The sequence below is a fragment of the Felis catus genome, chromosome F1 (genome assembly GCF_018350175.1).
Source record: "Felis catus isolate Fca126 chromosome F1, F.catus_Fca126_mat1.0, whole genome shotgun sequence".
In the NCBI taxonomy this organism is placed as follows: domain Eukaryota; kingdom Metazoa; phylum Chordata; class Mammalia; order Carnivora; family Felidae; genus Felis; species Felis catus.
The window spans coordinates 32,467,407-32,486,787 of record NC_058384.1 but is presented as its reverse complement, the minus strand read 5'-3'; the positions used below and the strand labels follow the sequence as shown (position 1 = coordinate 32,486,787).

The window sequence follows — 19,381 nt, the reverse complement described above, 5'->3', positions numbered from 1 at the left end:
GCAACCCCAAAGAGGCTAACAGTCTAGGGTTTCTGATGGTCACCCCCCATGCCCCCATCAGGTGGGGTAATAAGTCCTTCCCTTCTGGAGGAATGTCTGAGCAGTATATCATCATGTCCACCACAATAGTGTAGACTTGGCCATTCAGGGACTTGCCTTTAATGGTTGCTGCTTTCCAGGTGACCACAGGCAACTGTTTATCAAACAGTTTCAACACTGTGCTCCTGAAGTTTCCAGAGCATCACTATCTATTATTAGCTGGATTTTCACTGCCTTAAGCCCTTAAGAATCCAGATAATCAAGATTCCCTAGATTTCCCTAAGGGCCTGATGTCTATAGCTAGCTACTTGAGTGTCAATTTCTGAACCTTAGAAGTAGCAACAACAACAACGATACTCTTGGATGATTAACATAGAAAGCCAAATGCATTAAATGGAAAAACAGGAAGGGCTGGAAACCACAAGGAGGGCTGGCAAACTGAACTCAGAGTTGTGTAGCCAGGATTAAACCCCAAGTTCTGTCACGGAGCTGATTCTGGGAAGGTGCTCCTGCCCCCATCACAGTTACTGTTGGTACCAGTCTCTGCAGTCCACACCATCAACACCAACATTGGCCACTGGGTGCCGTCATTAATGTCACTGCCACCAGATGTCCCTGTGTGACTGGCAGACATTAGGTAAAATGCAGTCTCTTCCCCTCTAGGGAAACAAGTGTGTGGTATTTCCCATTCTCTAGTGGGAGGTAGGCTGCACCTGCTACAAAGACCCATAAGATGGGGAGTTCCCTGAACACAGCAGGGTAGAGTAGGAGCCAGGCAACCAAAGTAATGAAAATGTTCACTGTATCATTAAAAAACAAACTTGACCACTCACTCCATACTTCAGTCACCATTCTATCTCTTTTTTTCCCCCAACACAACAGTAGTAAGCTACTGCTTACATTTGCACTCTAGAAGATGATAATTTAACTTTTATCCCCCCCCCCCCATCCATATGCTCCTCATCCTTCTAGCCTTGCAGTAGGGTTATTTTCAGTTCTGCTTAGATGAGTGTGTAATGCTTTCATTATACGACAGGCTGAGTTGTGCCTGTACCATGATTATTTTCCTTTTACTCCCTGAAGTTAATGATTGTCTTTGTTTGATACTCTGTGTATTCATCCTCAGTTTATACCCCCATTCTCCTCCAGCTATGTACATCTCTTTGGAATGTATTCACATAATCTATCAGTTTTATCGTCAAGTCTTTTCTAGAGCCTTTTGTCTGGTCTCCATCTGGATTTGTTGATCTCCAGGCCTGCTGCATAACTAACTGTTGTCCAGGGAAATTCCCCTCCCTGTTAACCTGGGGATTTGCTTTGCTTCTTTCTTATATCCTGGAACATGTGTTCTTTGAGTTACTCCCCCGTTTTGGCAGAGCATATTTTTCAGTATGAAAAAGGGTATAGGGGAGGTCAATTTTTGATATCCTACATGTCTGAAATGTCTTTATTCTGCCTTCCTGATGATGTATAGGGTGGCTAGATAAAGGATTCAGAGTTGGATTCAGATCTTTCTTCACTAGATCTTTGGGAATGTTGCCACATTATCTTCTAGCTTGTGGTGTTACAATGAAATCCAAGGCCGTTCTTTTTCTTGATCTTGTGTATGAAACTGGACTTTTAATCCTCCTTTTTGGGAGCCTTTAAGATATTTGTCCAGAATGTTCTAAAATTTCATAATGCTGCATCCTCAAAAAGGGAACTGATTTTCTTTAATTCTGAGTAATAGTCTTGAATTATTTTGCTAATGATTTCCTTACCTCCTCTTTCTTCCCTCCCTCCCTCTCTTCCTTCCTCTCTCTCTTTCCTTTTATTCATTTGTTGGAGCTCCTAGACAGGGCTTCTAATTTTCTAGTGCTTTCTCTCCTATTTTTCATCTTTTTTGGTTTTTTTTTGCTTTGTTTTCTGGACTATTTTTTCAGTTTTCTCTTCTAACCTGTCTCTTAGTATATTTTTAAAAATTTGGCTTTAATAGTTTTAATTTTCAAGAGCTCCGTTTTGGTTTTCACGTGTTGGTCTCGTATAGAGTTCTTTTATGATGGATCATGGTATCTTCTCATATTTCACTGATGATATTTCACTCATATTTCACTCATATTTCACGTGTTTGGGGGGAGGGTTTCTTCTCTTTGCATTGCTCCTTCCTCCAGGTTCCTGTTTTCTCCTTTGTTTCTCTGGTGTCTTTCATGTTGATAAGTGAGTAGTGACTGTTGGCCATTCATTTTTGAGACTAAGGTTCTGAAAGGTAGGAGCAGAGTTTCTTTCTGCTGACTGTTGTATCCCCAGTTAGGTTGCACATAAAATATGCCTGACTGCTGTAGTACCACCATGTAAGCTTTTATTTTTCTCAGAATAAGGGAAAAACCAGCAAGTCATTATGGATGGTGTAGCTACGCTAGGAAGTTATCCGTGACTTAGGCTCCTTCCAGCTTTCTGTAGCTTGTGGATTCAAGGTGGCTTCACCATTAGGCCTTTAGATATGCATTCTAGGAGGGGAGACAAAAGGTTAAAGGTAAGTTTCAAATCATACCTTTCATTGGAAAAGCAGTAATTTTCCCAGAAGCCCCATGGAATAGAAGATTGCTTACATTCTTATAGGACAAATACGGGTCATGGCCACTCATAGGTGCAAAGCATTCCGGAAAGGTGACTGTTTATAAGAGGGTACGTTTTGAGCAAAATTAAAATTCTTTTTAGGAAGAAAGGGCAAATGGATAGGTGAATTGCTATGTGTGCCACACCAAGCACAATATCTGGGATTTAAATCCATTTTATTGAATGGATGAATGAAGAAAGAGCACAAATCTACAGAGCACAGATACCCATATGCCAAGAAACAGACATTTAAAAATTAACACGTGGGGTTAATTGTGCTACACCAGTGTGAAAAATTAAGAATTCTTTGTGTTTTTGCCACCATAAACATGAATAAAAGTGGATTCTCTTGGGAAAATGCCATAACCAAAGGCAAATGGGGCGAGTTTGGTCCATTAAATTAGAAGTAATCTGGCATTGCTAGTATACCAAATTGAGTTCCAGTAACCAAAATGGGAGCACTGTTGATTTTCTCTGAACTAAGAGCCTATCTTTATATGACTCTCTTGTTCTCATTTTTAAAAATGCTCATTCCCAATTTTATGCTTTCTTGCCCATTCTTTCACTCCAGTGACCTAGCTTATCCATGATGATATGGCCCATTTCTTTCTTATAAAGTTGGGGGTTGTATGTGTACATATGCTCATACATGGGCTATTTGAGTATTTCAGACCTAAATACTTAGTCCCAGTGTATCTATTGTGAGCAAACCTGGGAGAAGCTGGGAACATCTTCTCTGTGTCCTGAATGTGGTGCCATGTGCACTGGGTATCTTATCTGAGGCTTTCTTTGTGAGACAGGAGAGATGAGATGGTAAAGTTACTGGTGCTAGGAAAAGATTCCCTCTTATTTTCTGAGGCTTTTTTTTTTTTTTTTTTGTGGCATCCCCTTCTGCTTTGGGCTGTGCCTTATTTTAGGTCCCAGACATTTGAGAAAAGAGAAGTGAGTGCCTCCTGAAAAATGGAGGCCAGGTAGATGTTCACTGCCAGCTAGGATAGACTTCCTACACAGCACTTGAGAGTTTTCCCCCAGCAGCAAACAGTTTTGTGCACATATTTGTCAGATGTTGATGGCTCTGAAGCCAGAGTAAGGTGCAAAGATTAGAGTATCTTGTTTGCAAAAAGTCAGTATGCAGCCCAGAAGACAGGCAGGCAGAACCCCTCAAATCAACATGCCCCTAACATAGAGTGAGGCCACTGTCACTTCTAGCCTTTGTACTTATCCTTGTTTCTCTAAGAATGTCATCTCCCATGGCATTCCCTTCAGATTCTCGGTCATTCTTCCTAGCTATGTGTTGTTTGTGTTTCAGGCCTGACTTGGGCTAATAATGCCTAAGGGAAAAGTTACTACTTAAGGTGTATCAGCATTTCTTATCCACTTAATTGATTTGTGTGAGGTCAGACCTCATTTTTTGATATTTTTGGATAGTTACAACTTCACTAAGAAAATGTACTTGGCTTTCAGAAGCACATACGATTAATTATTTCCGTCCAGCATTTCTTAGTAGGATCTCAGTCTCACTCAGTGTCATAACAAATAACTTAAAAAAAAATCAAGCCACAGGATCCTATTATGTTAACAAACCTCTTTGCTTTTCTGTGCGTCTGCAAACAAGGCCATAAATACCATTTGCTGTTGTGCTCATTATCCTCGATTCTGTCGGCAGCCACATTAAGCAGCCACAATAAGCTCTGTTGCAAATATTCTGAACTGTGGAATCTCACGGATGGAAACGAGAAATTTCATAAAATAGTCGGTACAAGACTTTCTTACAGCATCTGTAGATAAAGTTATAGTTCCAGAGCTGTTCGCCAAGAGCATGGGTTAGAAACATGGATCCGGACAGATATAGCCAGGGCCCCAAATTGTTATCCAAGATGGGAGAATAGGGGCCAGAGCTCAAAAGCCCAATAAGATTTAGATAGGTAACCAGGGTCTCCTAACCAGGAGCTTAGGAGGCTATCCTGAATCCTTGGAACAGAACTTTGCAGGCAAAGATTAGGTTTTTGAAAACAATACTGATTAAGCCAGATGATAAATTTAAAGCTAGGGTTACAAGACAGATTAAAAGTTATCAAACTGGAACTACAAAGAACTTCTAAATATGAAGAACTCCCCAGATTTCTGCCTGGTGGGGGTTGGAGGGAGTCCACGGCTGATGAAGGAAAAAGACATGAGCAAGAGGTAGCAGTAGCACACACAGCTTTATTGGGGTGATACTTTGACAGGTGTGCATTGGGGAAAGAAGTCCTTCACAATGAAGTCCTCCAAGGCTACGTCATGGGGAGGGGCACTGGGAAGAGGATCAGGGCAAGGGGACTGGAGAGGGTGGAATCACAGGGGGTAGTGTCTAGGTGATGTGATGGGGAGCTTGGTGGGAAGTCTCTGAGTCAGAGGGCTCTGAAGGGCACCAGTGGCTTGGGGTTGGTCTTCTCTATGGCTAGCAGGTTTAGGGCAGTTTCACGGGGTATGCTACAGCAGGCGGGCTCTAGATGGCAAAAAGTCTGTTGATTTGGGCTATGTTTAAAACAATTGTATGTATAAAAATTTGAGTTTGGCACCAGTGAGATTTTGAACTCACTGGGTGTCAGCCTGGTGTGCAGAAATAACCTAGGAGCCAATGTGTGGAGGCCGTCTCTGGCTCATGTATATAACACTGCCTCCTCTCAAGGCATGGAGCCTATTCGTGTATTGGTCGTCTGGCTAGATATAGCTTAGGAGACACACAGAAAGCAGGTCACAGCTACGATGGGTCAGAAAGTCTGGCTAGGAGGTGGAGCCTTGTGGCAAAGTGGGAAGTCCAGGCAGACGGGGACAGTGAAAGAATTGTGCCCTACACATTCATGAATGAACTGATGGATTCATACCTTTCTTCGGTTCAGGTGACACGGATGTAAAGTCCAGCCTCTGTCCTTGCAGAATGCATAGTTTAAAAAGTTGTTTAGGCAAAACAAACAGACTCCCAAAACAAAAAACACCCCCCCACCAAAAATGAAAAAGAGGTGTTGGAGGTCTGAACCAGGGTAATTAGCGTTTCAAGATCTACGGTAAGGGACAGAAAAGCAAATTTGGAACATTTGTGGGGTAGAACTGATTGGCACTACTAAACAGTTGGCTGTGGGGGGTGAGGGACTGAGGGAGGAGCCAGGGATGGAGGCTGGGATTCCACCTCGGGCACCTGGTGGGTGAGATACCACAGCCTTTGGGTCCACCCTTACTGGGGCTCTCTACCCAGGCATTCTTGCAAGTCTAGATGTCATCCCTACTCTCCTGTGACCAGTGATGATTGAAAGCGACCGCTGACAACTTTTCTTGAGCTGCTGCACTACATGAATATATGTGCTGGTTTCTAAAGACTTAGGCCTAGGGGTTAAACTAGCTTGTGTCCTCCCCTCTCCGGAGTATGCAGAGAACCTCTGAAAGTGGAGTACAGTACACTTTGCTCCCTGTTCCAAGATTTCTGTTGGGATTGGGTGTGATCTCTCTGCTGCTCCAGTGCTCCTGGGTTCCAGCATGCTGATTGTAAGGAGTGCTGAGTACAGTTGACTTATCACAGGCAGTAGAACAGCCTCCTTCCTAACTTCTTGCTTGGAACATTCTCCTCCTTTGCTCTTTGCTTCTTCTTTTTAGAATTCTCAGGTCCATTTCATAAATGGTGTTAGGTTCTCTGAAGAGTTACAAAAAGAAGACACAGTGTCTGTCTTCTAGGAATATGAAATGTTTTGGAAGAGACCAACAGGTGGATATTCTGTCCATACTCTGTTTTTCTGTGATCTTAAGGGTGCAACACGTAATGTTTTAACTTGTATTATGGGTAACCAGATTGGAGCCAGTTTGGGAAATGTGTTAAATGCTTTAACATTCATTAACGATCAGACATATGGATTGTAAACTCCATGTGAATGTGTTTCTCTTTCATTATTGTTTGCCTGGAACAGAATAGGTGCTCTGCATGTATTTGTCCAAAGAATCAAAGCAGGAACAAATGGATTCTTTTGTTGAGTCTTCTGCTGTGAGCCATATGTTTTTTTGTTTTTGTTTTTTAGTTGCCATCTTCTTTAAGGGCATTAACGGTGCAGTGAAATAATGTCTGGTTCAATGCTAAAATAAGTGATTTCTCTTATTCATATGCTTTTTGTTGAATACTGATAAAAATTCTCATTTTTTAAAAAATTGATTACAAATAACCCTGCCAATTTAAGAGCACCTAATGGGATGAGACAAATGAAGGCACCCTTGCCTGCTGACAGAAGTGTCCTTGAGGCAACCCAAGGACTCCATTGTTGCTGATCTGTGGATGGTGTTTATTTGAGCAGCAATGTATGTACAAATCAACAGGTGTTGAGTTTTGTTTTCTTTTGTGTAGTGTCAGGGTGTTTTGGGAGAAGCAAACCAAACAGTGAGTATAATGAGAGATAGAGTGACCAGCTGTCCTGGTTTGCCAGGGACTGTCTGGGCTTGGTATTGCAAGTCTCATCCTGGGAACCCCCCAGTCCTCAACAAGATGGGATGATTGGTCCCCCTATAGGAGAACTCAGAATTGAGTGTAGAGTGAATGGAAATGGTGCTTTTGCATGATCAAGTAACACCTAAGAGAGGTGTTAGAAGGAATGGCTTCCCCTAAAGGCCCATAGAAGAGGCAACCTAAATTGTTTCTTCAGGGTCCAGACTTGTACAATGAAAGTCATTGTAACATGCAGATAGTTTGGGAAGATCCCTGGGCTCCAGATACATTCAGTCATCTCCTGTCCATGGTCCAGGTATTTCTTTGGAGATGAGACATTCGAGAGAATTTGAACTTGGGAATCTCAGAGCCAAACTAGATCTCACAGAGAAGACATGTAAAACACTCTCATTTTACAGATTAGAAAATGGATGCTCATAGAGACCCAGTAGCTTTTCCAGCATCACAGCTGGTTGGTGGCCAAGCTTAGGTGGGAGCTGAGTGTGTTGCTGTTCAGGCCCTTGTCCTTTTTTTTTTCTATTTTTTTATTTTGTAAACTTTATTTTTTTATTGTCTGTTCATTATGATTTTCTTCTTCTTTTTTTTAATGTAATTTATTGTCAAGTTGGCCAACATACAGTGTATACAGTGTGCTCTTGGTTTTGGGGATAGATTCGCATCACTTACATACAACACCCAGTGCTCATCCCAACAAGCACCCTCCTCGGTGCCCATCAAGCCCTTGTCCTTTTTGCTGCCTTCACTGCTCTCACTTGGCTCTGGTGCATCAGCCAATGCTTGGCAGTCACAGCGACTGCAGTAGGGAGCTGGGAGTGAGGGGTGGAGGGTAAGGAATGAGAAACAAGAGGAAGGCTGTAGTGAGTCTTACAAATGCAGTGTTGATTTTAGACCACAGCCCCTTGTTGTTGAGTGGCCTGAAAATTTAAGAGCTGCAGAGGAGGCCTCCTGGGGGTGGGTAGGGATGGGGGATAGGAAATCTGCAGCCTGCTTGGCCTTCTGCAGACAGAAAGCACAAGTCATTATTTTTACAGAGGTGCAGGTCCAGTGTCTTTGCCAAAAGGCACCTGCTCACTTTCCTAATGGATCTTTCTTAGCACTCCCTGATGCCAGACTGTAACCCAGATGAGTTTTTAATAAGTGGCTCGCTCACCAGCGCATATAAGGCTGTGTGCGCCGAGTGGGAAATCAAAGTGATTTCCAGACGCCATCTACTTTTCCCATTTACCTTGTTTTTCTTGTCTAGATTATTTACAAGGATTTGCTCATTGCCCTGTTTCCCTTACAACTGATTTTTTTTCAGCTTGATATATTCTGAAATTGTCCTTATGTGATGAAATACTCTTACAGATTCTGTTCTTTGAGAGTATGATTTTTACCAGTTTTATGGTATTCCTTTCCAGGGCTTGGCTGTAATATCACTAACCAATTCTCTGTTGTTGATCACTGGTTTGAATTTTGCCCTGTTATAAATAATCCTTCAGTGGACATAATTGCATAAGCCATTTTGGTCATCCCTGATGATTTCCTGAGGGTGATTTCCTAGGTCAAAGACTTGGCTACTCCTTGCCAAATGGGTCTTTAGATGGGGCTATTTTTCCCTCCCTGTTTCGGCAGTGTTTTAACTGCGAGTGTGGATGACTGTGGCTCTTTTATGCAGTGAGTTTCTATTCAGAAGGCATAGGTCTTCCTCCCACTCTAGTCCCTCCCTTCCCGATTCTCTTTCCCTGCTCCCCCTTGTGGGGTGTTTTGAGCATCCCGTTGCTATAGGACAGTTACAGGTTTTATCTTTGAGTTCCAGAGAAAGCAGCTGTCAGGCTGCCATCTGAGCAGTGAACTGTAGGAGAGCAGGATGGGCTTGAGCCTGAGGGAGATGCCGCTGTGGGGGGTGGGGGGGAGGGGCATGGGGCCTGGCTGTGTCTCCCAGCATTTCTGAACTGAGCTCTGCTAAAAGACAGCCAGTGCCCCCAAGGGAGCCTTGCTGGGCTCCACGGAGCTCGATTTGCCTGAACGTTGAGGTTGTGAACCCACCACTTATAAATATGGGCCCTCTGATGGGACAACCCTTTTTCCTTCCTGCAAGATAAGTTGTTTTTAGAGTCTTTCAAATACCTCCTACCTGTTTATGGAAAACATTCTGTATTAATAGAAGATCTGAATCCATTGTGCACCAGGAACAGCAAGGTTATGAGCTCTGGGATTCTGGGGTGTAAACCGGTTCTAGAATGCTGTGACTCCATTGAAAAGCGACACCTTTCTGTCATAGTGTGACAGCTTCCCATTGTGCATTGACTAAAACCAGACTAGTTCTTCTTAACAAAACGCTGTGTGGTTTGGCTCCTAGCCACATCTCTCATTGGTCTCCTATCACTTTCTGTTTGCCTTTTGCACTGCACCACACAGGCTTCTCTCTAGATGAGCACAGTCTCACCACAGAGCATTTTTATTAACTGTCCTTTCAGGTTGGAATGCTCTTCCCCTTGATCATCACGTGACTTCTCAGCATTCTTGTCTCAGCTGAAATGTCATTTTCTAAGAGAATCTTCCCTCCCCTGTTCATGCTCTGTCTCTCCCTGTCTCAAAAATAAATAAAACGTTAAAAAATAAAAATTAAAAAAAAAGGGGCGCCTGGGTGGCTCAGTCAGGTGATCAGCCGACTTCGGCTCAGGTCATGATCTCACGGTCCGTGAGTTCGAGCCCCGTGTCGGGCTCTGTGCTGACAGCTCAGAGCCTGGAGCCTGTTTCAGATTCTGTGTCTTTCTCTCTCTCTGTCCCTCCCCTGTTCACACTCTGTCTCTCCCTGTCTCAAAAATAAATAAAACGTTAAAAAATAAGAGAATCTTTCCCCTCCTACGAGAAGCAATTTCCCAAAAAGAAATGGCCCGCCAGCATTTTGTATCACCCTATTCTCTGCGCTGGGCTCCTCACCACTGAATACATGTATGACAGATGAAGGTAGGAGCCTTATTTAAATTGGTCATCATGGTGTTCCCAGTGCCTAGAATAGTAGGTAGCTCATAATTGACACTATTTATTCCATATGGTGCTGTGCGTCAGGCACCCTTGACCGTTCAAAGCAGGTGTCCTCCGTAGACTCACTTGGGGTTTGAAGATCTTTTAGTTTCCACTCTATATTCACTAATTTTGTGACCTTGGAAAAACCACTTACCATCTCTGAATCTCACCATCTTCATCTTTAAAGTAAGGATCTTAGCACTTCCCCAAAGAACCCCAAAGGGAGCTTGAGAGGAATAGCTGTGGTGATCGATGGGCAAATCCCTGTAAACTTGCAATTACTCAGGGAATGGAAATTGTCATTACCTGTTTATTGCCAGTACACGGTACTGCCGTGGGGTGTCTCCAGAAGCTCAGGAATAGGGAAAGTACAGCCCATTACAAAGAGCAGATTATTGTATCAGTGCACAGTGGATCAGAGATCTGGGTCTTGGGCAGCCCGTCACTGATGACAGCCTCGTTGGAAGCTTTAGCATATCCATGCAAGGATTCTGCCAACCAGAAATGTTGTCAGTTTGGGCAGGACTAGACAGAGAAGCATCCAAAAGGCAAGTCCTGACAATTCCCGTTCAGGCACTGACTGGGAGGGATACCCTGTCCTGACAGTTTGCTTTGTCATGTCTGCTGACAGAATATCCCTGTGGTGGGGCAGATGCCTTCCTCTCTCAGAGCCGCATGCCTTTAAGTGTTCATTTCCTCTGGCTAATGCCCTGGCCCTGATTTCTTCCTCACCAGGCAACTCCTTGAGTGCGTAATTTGATTTCCTGTGTGGTTGGCCCAGAGAGAAAAGAGGCATAGGATAAAACTGTGAGGCTCCTGTTACCTTGGAGGTGATATTTATCACTCTTAATTGGCAGATTGGCATTTTTCTGGTATTATAGATTTGTCTCCATGAGCTTGGTTTATTATGCAAATACCTCCTGACTCTGATCAGCTCTCAGGATGCTGACGGCCCTGGGGGAGATCAGCCTGGCTGGGGTGACTTTATCATTGTACAACGCCTTGTCCAGGGGCTCCCACCAGGTTTCACAGCTTTCCATTTGCAATGTGGTCATGGTTTAATTTGATGCTCTGTCTGAAGATTCTTGAACGCAGCAATTGATTGATTGATTGTGTGTGTGTGTGTGGCTATCAGTGTCCCTAGTTCAGAGTAGTCGTACTGGAAAGGACCAGGAGGTGGCAGTAAAAGCTAGGTAGTCTGAGCAGTGCAAATTAGACAAAATCTTGTCCGTCTAATACTCAGCTTCCCGGGCAATTTATAATGTGAGGTGGTAGTGGTGCTTCTGGCCCGGAAAGAGGAGGTCTGCCCAAGTAGCCATTGTCATCCCAGTTGTCGTGACATCCCTGAGTCTTCGTGCTTTTAAGTTCTTGTGAAACTCCTCTGCAAAATTAAAAATTTTTAATATATTCTAGTTTCCAGATTTTATGTAGAACACATTTTTATATACAGGCCGTAGATCAGATTGTCACTGGGTTTCAGCAGTGAGAGTCTCCCAGCTCCTTAATTTCTAGATCAGGTGGACATGACTCCTTGTTCCCTGAACTGAGCAGAGCCCAGTGCTCTCCTGAGACTGCCAGCTCATGGCCTCCTCTGCCTCTCCTCCCTTGTGGAATCAGTTCTGTTTAAGGACTGTCCCTGCTGTGCATTGTCCTGTCGCGTGGTACTTGGTTCTTTTTCTTGATTTGTGCATGTGTGCGCACACACACAGGTCTGTTCACACAAAGCATTTGTGTACATGAGAGCACTTTAATAAATGTTTGGAGGAAAGCCACACAGGCAACTTACAGTTGACAACTGGAGCTCCCTGGTTCCTCTGCCTGAAACTCCGACTGTTCTCCTGCCATGCTGCTCCATCTGCTCCCCTGTCCTTTTCCTGCCATAAACAAAAACCATCCCCTGTTCTCTTACAGATCAATCTTTCTCCGACACAAAAACACATCCATCTCACATCCATGCTTGCTTTCTCAGGTCTTTTACTATCAAGTTGTGCTTTTCAGCCGACCAGCATGACCCTTTCCGACCATGCCTTTCTTACTGCTGAAGCCACGTCACCATTACTGCACATGCTCTGGGCCCCCTCCCCAGCATACGGGGCCATTTCATATCTTCATGCTGGGCACACATCATTGCTTGAGGCTTCCTCCATCCAGCTGACTCTTCCTCCAAAACAGCTCACTTCTGGGCTACTTTCCCTGCTCCCTCAGATTGATGCCTTCCTCCACCCCCCACTAGTATAATGAATTACTTTTGATTAGGAGAGTGAAATTGAGTGTTCTTGTCCTGAACTGTCACTAATTTTGTATCACCAAGCATATTAAGGAAGTTTAGATGGGCTTGATGATTGTGAAGTATTATTTAAGTATGAGCCTTCCTCAAATCTAATTGTGATCATTGAAAAAACGATGGCCATTTAATGCAAATCAATTCAACAAAGTTTCAGGACGCCTCCAGAAGGAATCATTACCCTCTCATTCATTCTCCGAACCTTTACTAGGCACATGTTGGGTGCCAGATACCATGTGGGGCCAGAGGTGTGGAAGTGGAGATGTCCAGGGGTGATCACACCTACAGTTTTGGAATTTAGGAGACCAGTCAGTGTTAACAATATGTATTTGGGATTCGGTAGCGAATGGGTGGTTATTAAAGCTATTGGAGCAGATGATGTGTAGAAGATCCATAGACTGCTGGTGACTTGGACATGTCCTGCTTTTCAAACATTTGTTTTCCTGTGAAAGGGAAGGTGCTTGGAGTGCAACCTTCCTGTTCTGAAGGGTTAAAAAGAATCATTTAACATCTTTTATAATTGGTACATTTTAAATCATTTTCACATCCCTCAAGGACTATCACAGCTCAACTGTCACAGAGGGAAAATGTTATCCTGAATCTACAGATTAAATAAATATATAGATAACATATATAAACGTACCCTAGTTTACTTTTGACAGTTTTTTTCCCCCTGAAGTGCTAGCAGATTTGAGAATTACCTGAGGATTTATCCTTTGAGGAAGCTTTGATAACTGGCGGTGATTTTGGCTTTTTCCTCTTACGCTACTCATTACATTATGGAATTCAGCTTTGCAAAGAGTTGTCTGTAGCACAACTTTTTGTGGAGGTATTTATTTTAGCAAAAACTCTACAGGGGGGCTTGGGTCTTTGTTCCTCTAACGAGAGCATTAGATCATGCCTGAGTGACTGCTGATCTCCCCTCAGGCTAGCAGAACGTTGTTTCTTCCCAGTTAAGTTGTGGTTGTCAAAATTATAGCAGCCTTTAGCTAATCAAATTAAAGGTCAATCCCATGGCACAAGATTTTTCTTTAAAATTCTCTGCGTGTTCTCTTTTTGGATAACTAAGTGATGAATGTCAGAGTGAGTTTGGAACATTGCCTTTGAAGTTCTGGCATTCAGCAAACAGATTGGGCAGGAGAGACGTCCTTTTCCTTTCTCTACACGAAAGTCAGAAAATATAAATGAACCACAACAGAAGGGTAACCTTCCCCTTCCCCCCCCCCCAAATCGCTATACCTTGATGTATATTTTCACAAGTGGGGGAAAGGGAAGTAGGGTGTGGATCTTTGAACTTGGAATTTCTCAGACTTGACTGAACATAACTTCCTAGTACAGATGGCTCCTGAGTTACAACGGGTTGACTTAACACTTGCTGACTTTAGGATGGTGCAAAAGCAATGGACAACATTCAGTAGAAACCATGCTTTGAGTTGTGAATTTTGATCTTTTTCCCGAGCTGGCAATATCCCGTGCGGTGTGCTCTAGTGACGCTGGGCATCAGCAGCGAGACGCGGTTCTGAGCCAGCCACGCGATTACGAGGGTAAACAACCGACACACTTAGAGCCGTGCTGTTCTTTGCTTTGAGTAGAGCACGCATTCAATTGCGTGAAATAGCCAACACTTTATATAAGCTTTGTGCTAGATGATTTGGCTCAACTGTAGGCTAGTGTAAGTGTTCTGAGCACATTTAAGGCAGGCTAGGCTAAGCTATGGTATTTGCTAGATGAGGTGTAATAAATGCATTTTGGCCATACGATATTTATGATGGGCTTATCAGTATGTAATCCCATTGTACTTGTTTTGCATTCAGATTTCAGAACTCTGACCCAACCTATTAAATCAGAATCTGTCCAGGAGAAGCCTGGGAATTTCTGTGATGAATTATCCCAGTTGATTCTTAAGAGCAGATAAACTTGGGAAAACACTGTTGTAATTGATGAAGATCATGGCGGGGCATCTTGCTATCAGAGACCCACTTCACAGGCCGCCAATTCCCAGTGATACAAGGTCTGATAATAAGCAAGTTCGTTATTCTACTTCATGGCATTCTCCCCCTTCTCCTTCCTCTAATTTGCCTCTCCTTTACACTTTCCTTTTTTTCTGTGCTTATAGAGTGAGCAAGGAGGTGGGATTATGCTGACATGAGTCCATTTTGCTCGCTGTCCTTGCAGATGCATTTGGTTGGTGTGTGAGGAGGAAGTTGAATATTCCTGGCTAAAATTTAGGGTTCAGGTGGGGACTTTTAATACCACCCCTTTTAAAACTTTGTATTTTAGAAGATTAAAGGCCTTAACATAATTAACCCTTCCATGTGTTCATCACTCACGTTCAACAATTATCAACTCACGGCCAATTTTCATTAATCTGTACGCTCTCCCACATCATTGTGAAGCAAATCCCAGACATCTTATCGTTATCCATAAATATTTCAGTGGTATCTCTAAAAGGTAGTAATTACTGTTTTCTTTCTTTTTAAAAAAGACTTTATTTTTTTGTGGCAGTTTAAGGTTTATAGTGAAATTGAGGTAATTGAAATGGAAGTACAGTGAAATGGAAGGTACAGAGATTTCCTAATACCCCACCAACCCCCCACATGCACAGCCTCCCTCACTGTCAACACCTGCCATCGGAGAGGGTACATTAATTAAAATTGATGAACCCACTTTGACACCCCATTATCACACAAAGTCTGTAGTTCACAATAGCTTCTCTCTTGGTGCTGTGCATTCCATGGTTTAGCCAAATATTGGGCCGTTTTCTTTTGAACATCAGAATCTTCTATGAAGACAAAATATGACAGACTGTAACTATATGGTGGTAACTTACGGTTTTTCTTTAAAAGAGATCAAAAAGGTCACATTTTTTTGAGTTCTTTATAGAATGATGTCTCACCATGGTAGATTGAGGTATAGAAGATGATGGGGATAAAAAAGAGCTTTCTAAGGGATTTGAGAGAGTGAAGAAGTGAGAAAGTGAAAATGGTTGAAAGGTAGTTGGTTTTCCATGGTAAAGATAGAATAAAGCTCTGGGGAGTGTACGTTAGAGTCCTGTTTGAAATGTCAACTGCTCAGTGGTTGGGAGTTTAGGGACCCATCTCCTGAGTGCATGCAGTCAGAGGGTTTTAGCTCATTGTTTAAGTGCCAGCTGTTGTTGAAATAACGTCTGTGCACCTATCTACATGGTAATGAAATGCTAACCAAGTCATTTATTTTCTTTTTCTCCTTCTGCAATATCACAAGGGGAGAGGGATAAAGCATTTGACATCTGATGTCTGTTTTGAAAAGTGGGGATACAGACACATGTCAGATAGCGTGAGATTCTCTTCTCTTCCTTTGGAGGCATTAACAAACTCTAAGGTTTGTTAAGATGCAGTAGAAAAAATTAATTTTTATAAATTCTCTCCTTGGATTAGAACCCCGAGGTGATTGGAGTTTAATGCAGTGTGAACCCAGCACTTCTCTGGGATTTACTACTGTGGAACTTGACTGTTCAATTACAGATACTCCATGTGGTGGGAGGGTAATTTCATGGTGCCTGCTTGAAGAATGGAAGAGATGCCCGCTTGATGGAGCTTTATAAGAAGCAGCAAGTGGCACTATGGTTGTTATTAGAATGCCCAACTATTCCCTTTCCTCCCATCCCCAACATCCCTGAGAATGCTGTAATCTCTGCTGATCCTACTTAACCCGTTTTTATGCCCAGGTTATTTAGTGTACAGGTGCCTTCTCAGATGACCTACAATAGATGGGTCTTTCTACAAAGTTGATGTGTGGAAATATGAATTTGTTGAATACTTTCAGGAGGCTGTTATCTGCTTTCTAGAGGGATTCTTTGTTCCTTGAAGGATTTGCAGGAGAATAATTAGTAGTTGATTTCTAGTTCTTTTTGCACATAGATTTTACAGAGTGCTTCTACTAGGCAACTTTGCCCAGTAGATGCTTCATAGGGAAGCATCAAAATTCAAACTGTAATCTATACCTGGTCTTCACCTGAAAATTTGCTCTTTAGAATTTTCAGGTCATTTGGCCCTTTATAAATCTCCTCCTGTTCCTACTTTACTTCATTAAGTCTTATGTGGCGGTGTGTGTGTGTGTGTGTGTGTGTGTGTGTGTGTGTGTACACGTGGGCACCCGTGCTTTGCTTCTGCGTGGGTTTTTTTTTCCCCACACAGTTTGGGATAGGGAAGGACCTGTTCTGTTAGGCTACTATAGTCAGTTTTGAAAAAAAAGATTCAAAATTTATTTTGCCATATAAAAATGCTTCTGGAACACCTTAAGTTTACTTTAAGATATGTTTTGTGAAGTATTCAATATTTTTGCTAAACAATTATTTTGACCTTAAGTGTGATTTATTGTGACTATAGCCTTCCCCCCTGTGATGTTAACAGTTTATGATTAAAGAGATTGGGCAAATAGGAATTAATATTCTACGCCCCTCCCCAGAAACAGGTTAAGACTTAACCTAGATTTAAACCTAGTAAGAAGAAAGCCTTCAAAATTAGACTTTTCGATATGTCCAAAGATTAAGCATTTTGGAAGGTAAACTCTCTGAATTAATAACACACTCATTCTGATGCTAAGAGGATCAGAATTCTCAGACCTACGAATCTGGAGTTGCTTACCACAGCATACTACCTTGTGTGCTTGTTTCTTGGGCATCTTTGCTTACAGTGTGCTCCTTGAAGCTGGCTTTCCTAAGGGTCTATAGAGCTCTGTCTCTGCATTTTTTTCCTGCTTGGAATATCTTCTTCGGCTGCCTGTAACAGCCCCGTCATTATCCTGCCCATCTGGTCTGCCTCTCACGAACTCTCTTCCGTCAAGTCTGCTCTCCGATTTGTATGTGAGTCTAGTAAATATGGTGCGCTGAGGCAGCAGACCCAAATTCAAGTCATGACTCTACTACTTATTAGTGGTGTGTGCCCTTACTCAAGTTTTGTAAACTTTCTACGTCCAAGTCCCTGTCTGTGAAATGTGGGTGGTAATAATATCCACAGAGAGGTATGTTCTGAAAATGAAATCTGATGATGGCAAACTGCTTGGCATATAGACATGGTAAGTGCTTAATCATCAGTAGCTGTTATTATTATGCCATAGTGCACTCTCAGAAACTAGTTTGTTGGTGAACTTTCTCTGGAAGTTTTTTTTTTTTTTAAATAATTTATTGTCAAATTGGTTTCCATACAACACCTAGTGCTCATCCCAACAGGGGCCCTCCTCAATGCCCATCACCCACTTTCCCCTCTCCTCCACCCTCCATCAACCCTCAGTTTGTTTTCAGTATTTAATAGTCTCTTATGGTTTGCCTCCTTCCCTCTCTGTAACTTTTTTTCCCCCTTCCCCTCCCCCCTGGTCTTCTGTTAAGTTTCTCAGGATCGACATAAGAGTGAAAACATACGGTATCTGTCTTTCTCTGCCTGACTTATTTCACTTAGCATAACACTCTCCAGTTCCATTCATGTTGTTACAAATGGCCAGATTTCATTCTTTCTCATTGCCAAGTAGTATTCCATTGTATATATAAACCACATCTTCTTTATCCATTCCTCAGTTGATGGACATTTAGGCTCTTTCCATAATTTGGCTATTGTTGAAAGTGCTGCTATAAACATTGGGGTACAAGTGCCCCTATGCATCAACACTCCTGTATCCCTTGGGTAAATTCCTAGCAGTGCTATTGCTGGGTCATAGGGTAGATGTATTTTTAATTTTTTGAGGAACCTCCACACCGTTTTCCAGAGCAGCTGCACCAATTTGCATTCCCACCAACAGTGCAAGAGGGTTCCCGTTTCTCCACATCCTCTCCAGCATCTATAGACTCCTGATTTGTTCATTTTGGCCGCTCTGACTGGCGTGAGGTGGTATCTCAGTGTGGTTTTGATTTGTATTTCCCTGATGAGGAGTGACGTTGAGCATCTTTTCATGTGCCTGCTGGCCATCCGGATGTCTTCTTTAGAGAAGCGTCTATTCATGTCTTCTGCCCATTTCTTCACTGGATTATTTGTTTTTCAGGTGTGGAGTTTGGTGAGTTCTTTCTAGATTTTGGATACTAGCCCCTTATCCTATATGTCACTTGCAAATATCTTTTCCCATTCTGTCGGTTGCCTTTTAGTTTTGTTGATTGTTTCCTTTGCAGTGCAGAAGCTTTTTATCTTGATGAGGTCCCCATAGTTCACTTTTGCTTTTAATTCCCTTGCCTTTGGAGATGTGTCAAGTAAGAAAGTGCTGCGGCTGAGGTCAGAGAGGTTTTTTTCTTGCTTTCTCCTCTTGGGTTTTGATGATTTCCTGTCTTATATTCAGGTCCTTCATCCATTTTGAGTTTATTTTTGTGAATGGTGTAAGAAAGTGGTCTAGTTTCATTCTTCTGCATGTTGCGGTCCAGTTCTCCCAGCACCATTTGTTAAAGAGACTGTCTTTTTTCCATTGGATATTCTTTCCTGCTTTGTCAAAGATTAGTTGGCCATACATTTGTGGGTCCAATTCTGGAGTCTCTATTTTATTCCATTGGTCTATGTGTCTGTTTTTGTTCCAGTACCATACTGTCTTGATGATTACAGCTTTGTAGTAGAGGCTAACGTCTGGGATTGTGATGCCTCCCACTTTGGTCATCTTCTTCAATATTACTTTTGCTATTCGGGGTCTTTTGTGGTTCCGTACAAATTTTAGGATTGCTAGTTCTAGCTTCGAGAAGAATGGTGGTGCAATTTTGATTGGGATTGCATTGACTGCGTAGATTGCTTTGGGTAGTATTGACATTTTAACAATATTTATTCTTCCAATCCATGGGCATGGAATGTTTTTCCATTTCTTTGTATCTTCTTCAGTTTCCTTCATAAGCTTTCTATGGTTTTCAGCATACAGATCCTTTACATCTTATACCACATCTTCTTTATCCATTCATCAATCGGACACGTGGGCCGCTTCCATATCTTGACTATTGTAAATATTACTGCTTAAATATATTGTAGAAAAAATGTGCATGTATC

The 19,381-nt window shown here is 42.5% G+C and overlaps 1 protein-coding gene and 1 long non-coding RNA gene across 19 annotated transcripts in view; one reads left to right on the top strand and one right to left on the bottom strand.

The window, feature by feature from the left end:
- HHAT (hedgehog acyltransferase) overlaps nt 1–19,381 on the top strand; it is a 318,442-nt gene that overhangs the window by 110,312 nt on the left and 188,749 nt on the right. The gene's annotated exons all lie outside the window — the stretch shown is intronic.
- LOC111558408 lies at nt 2,361–9,473 on the bottom strand. Its single transcript, XR_002739300.2, has 2 exons — nt 9,216–9,473; nt 2,361–2,525 (listed from the first exon to the last, which is right to left on the bottom strand). It is a non-coding gene; the product is annotated as an uncharacterized LOC111558408 (long non-coding RNA).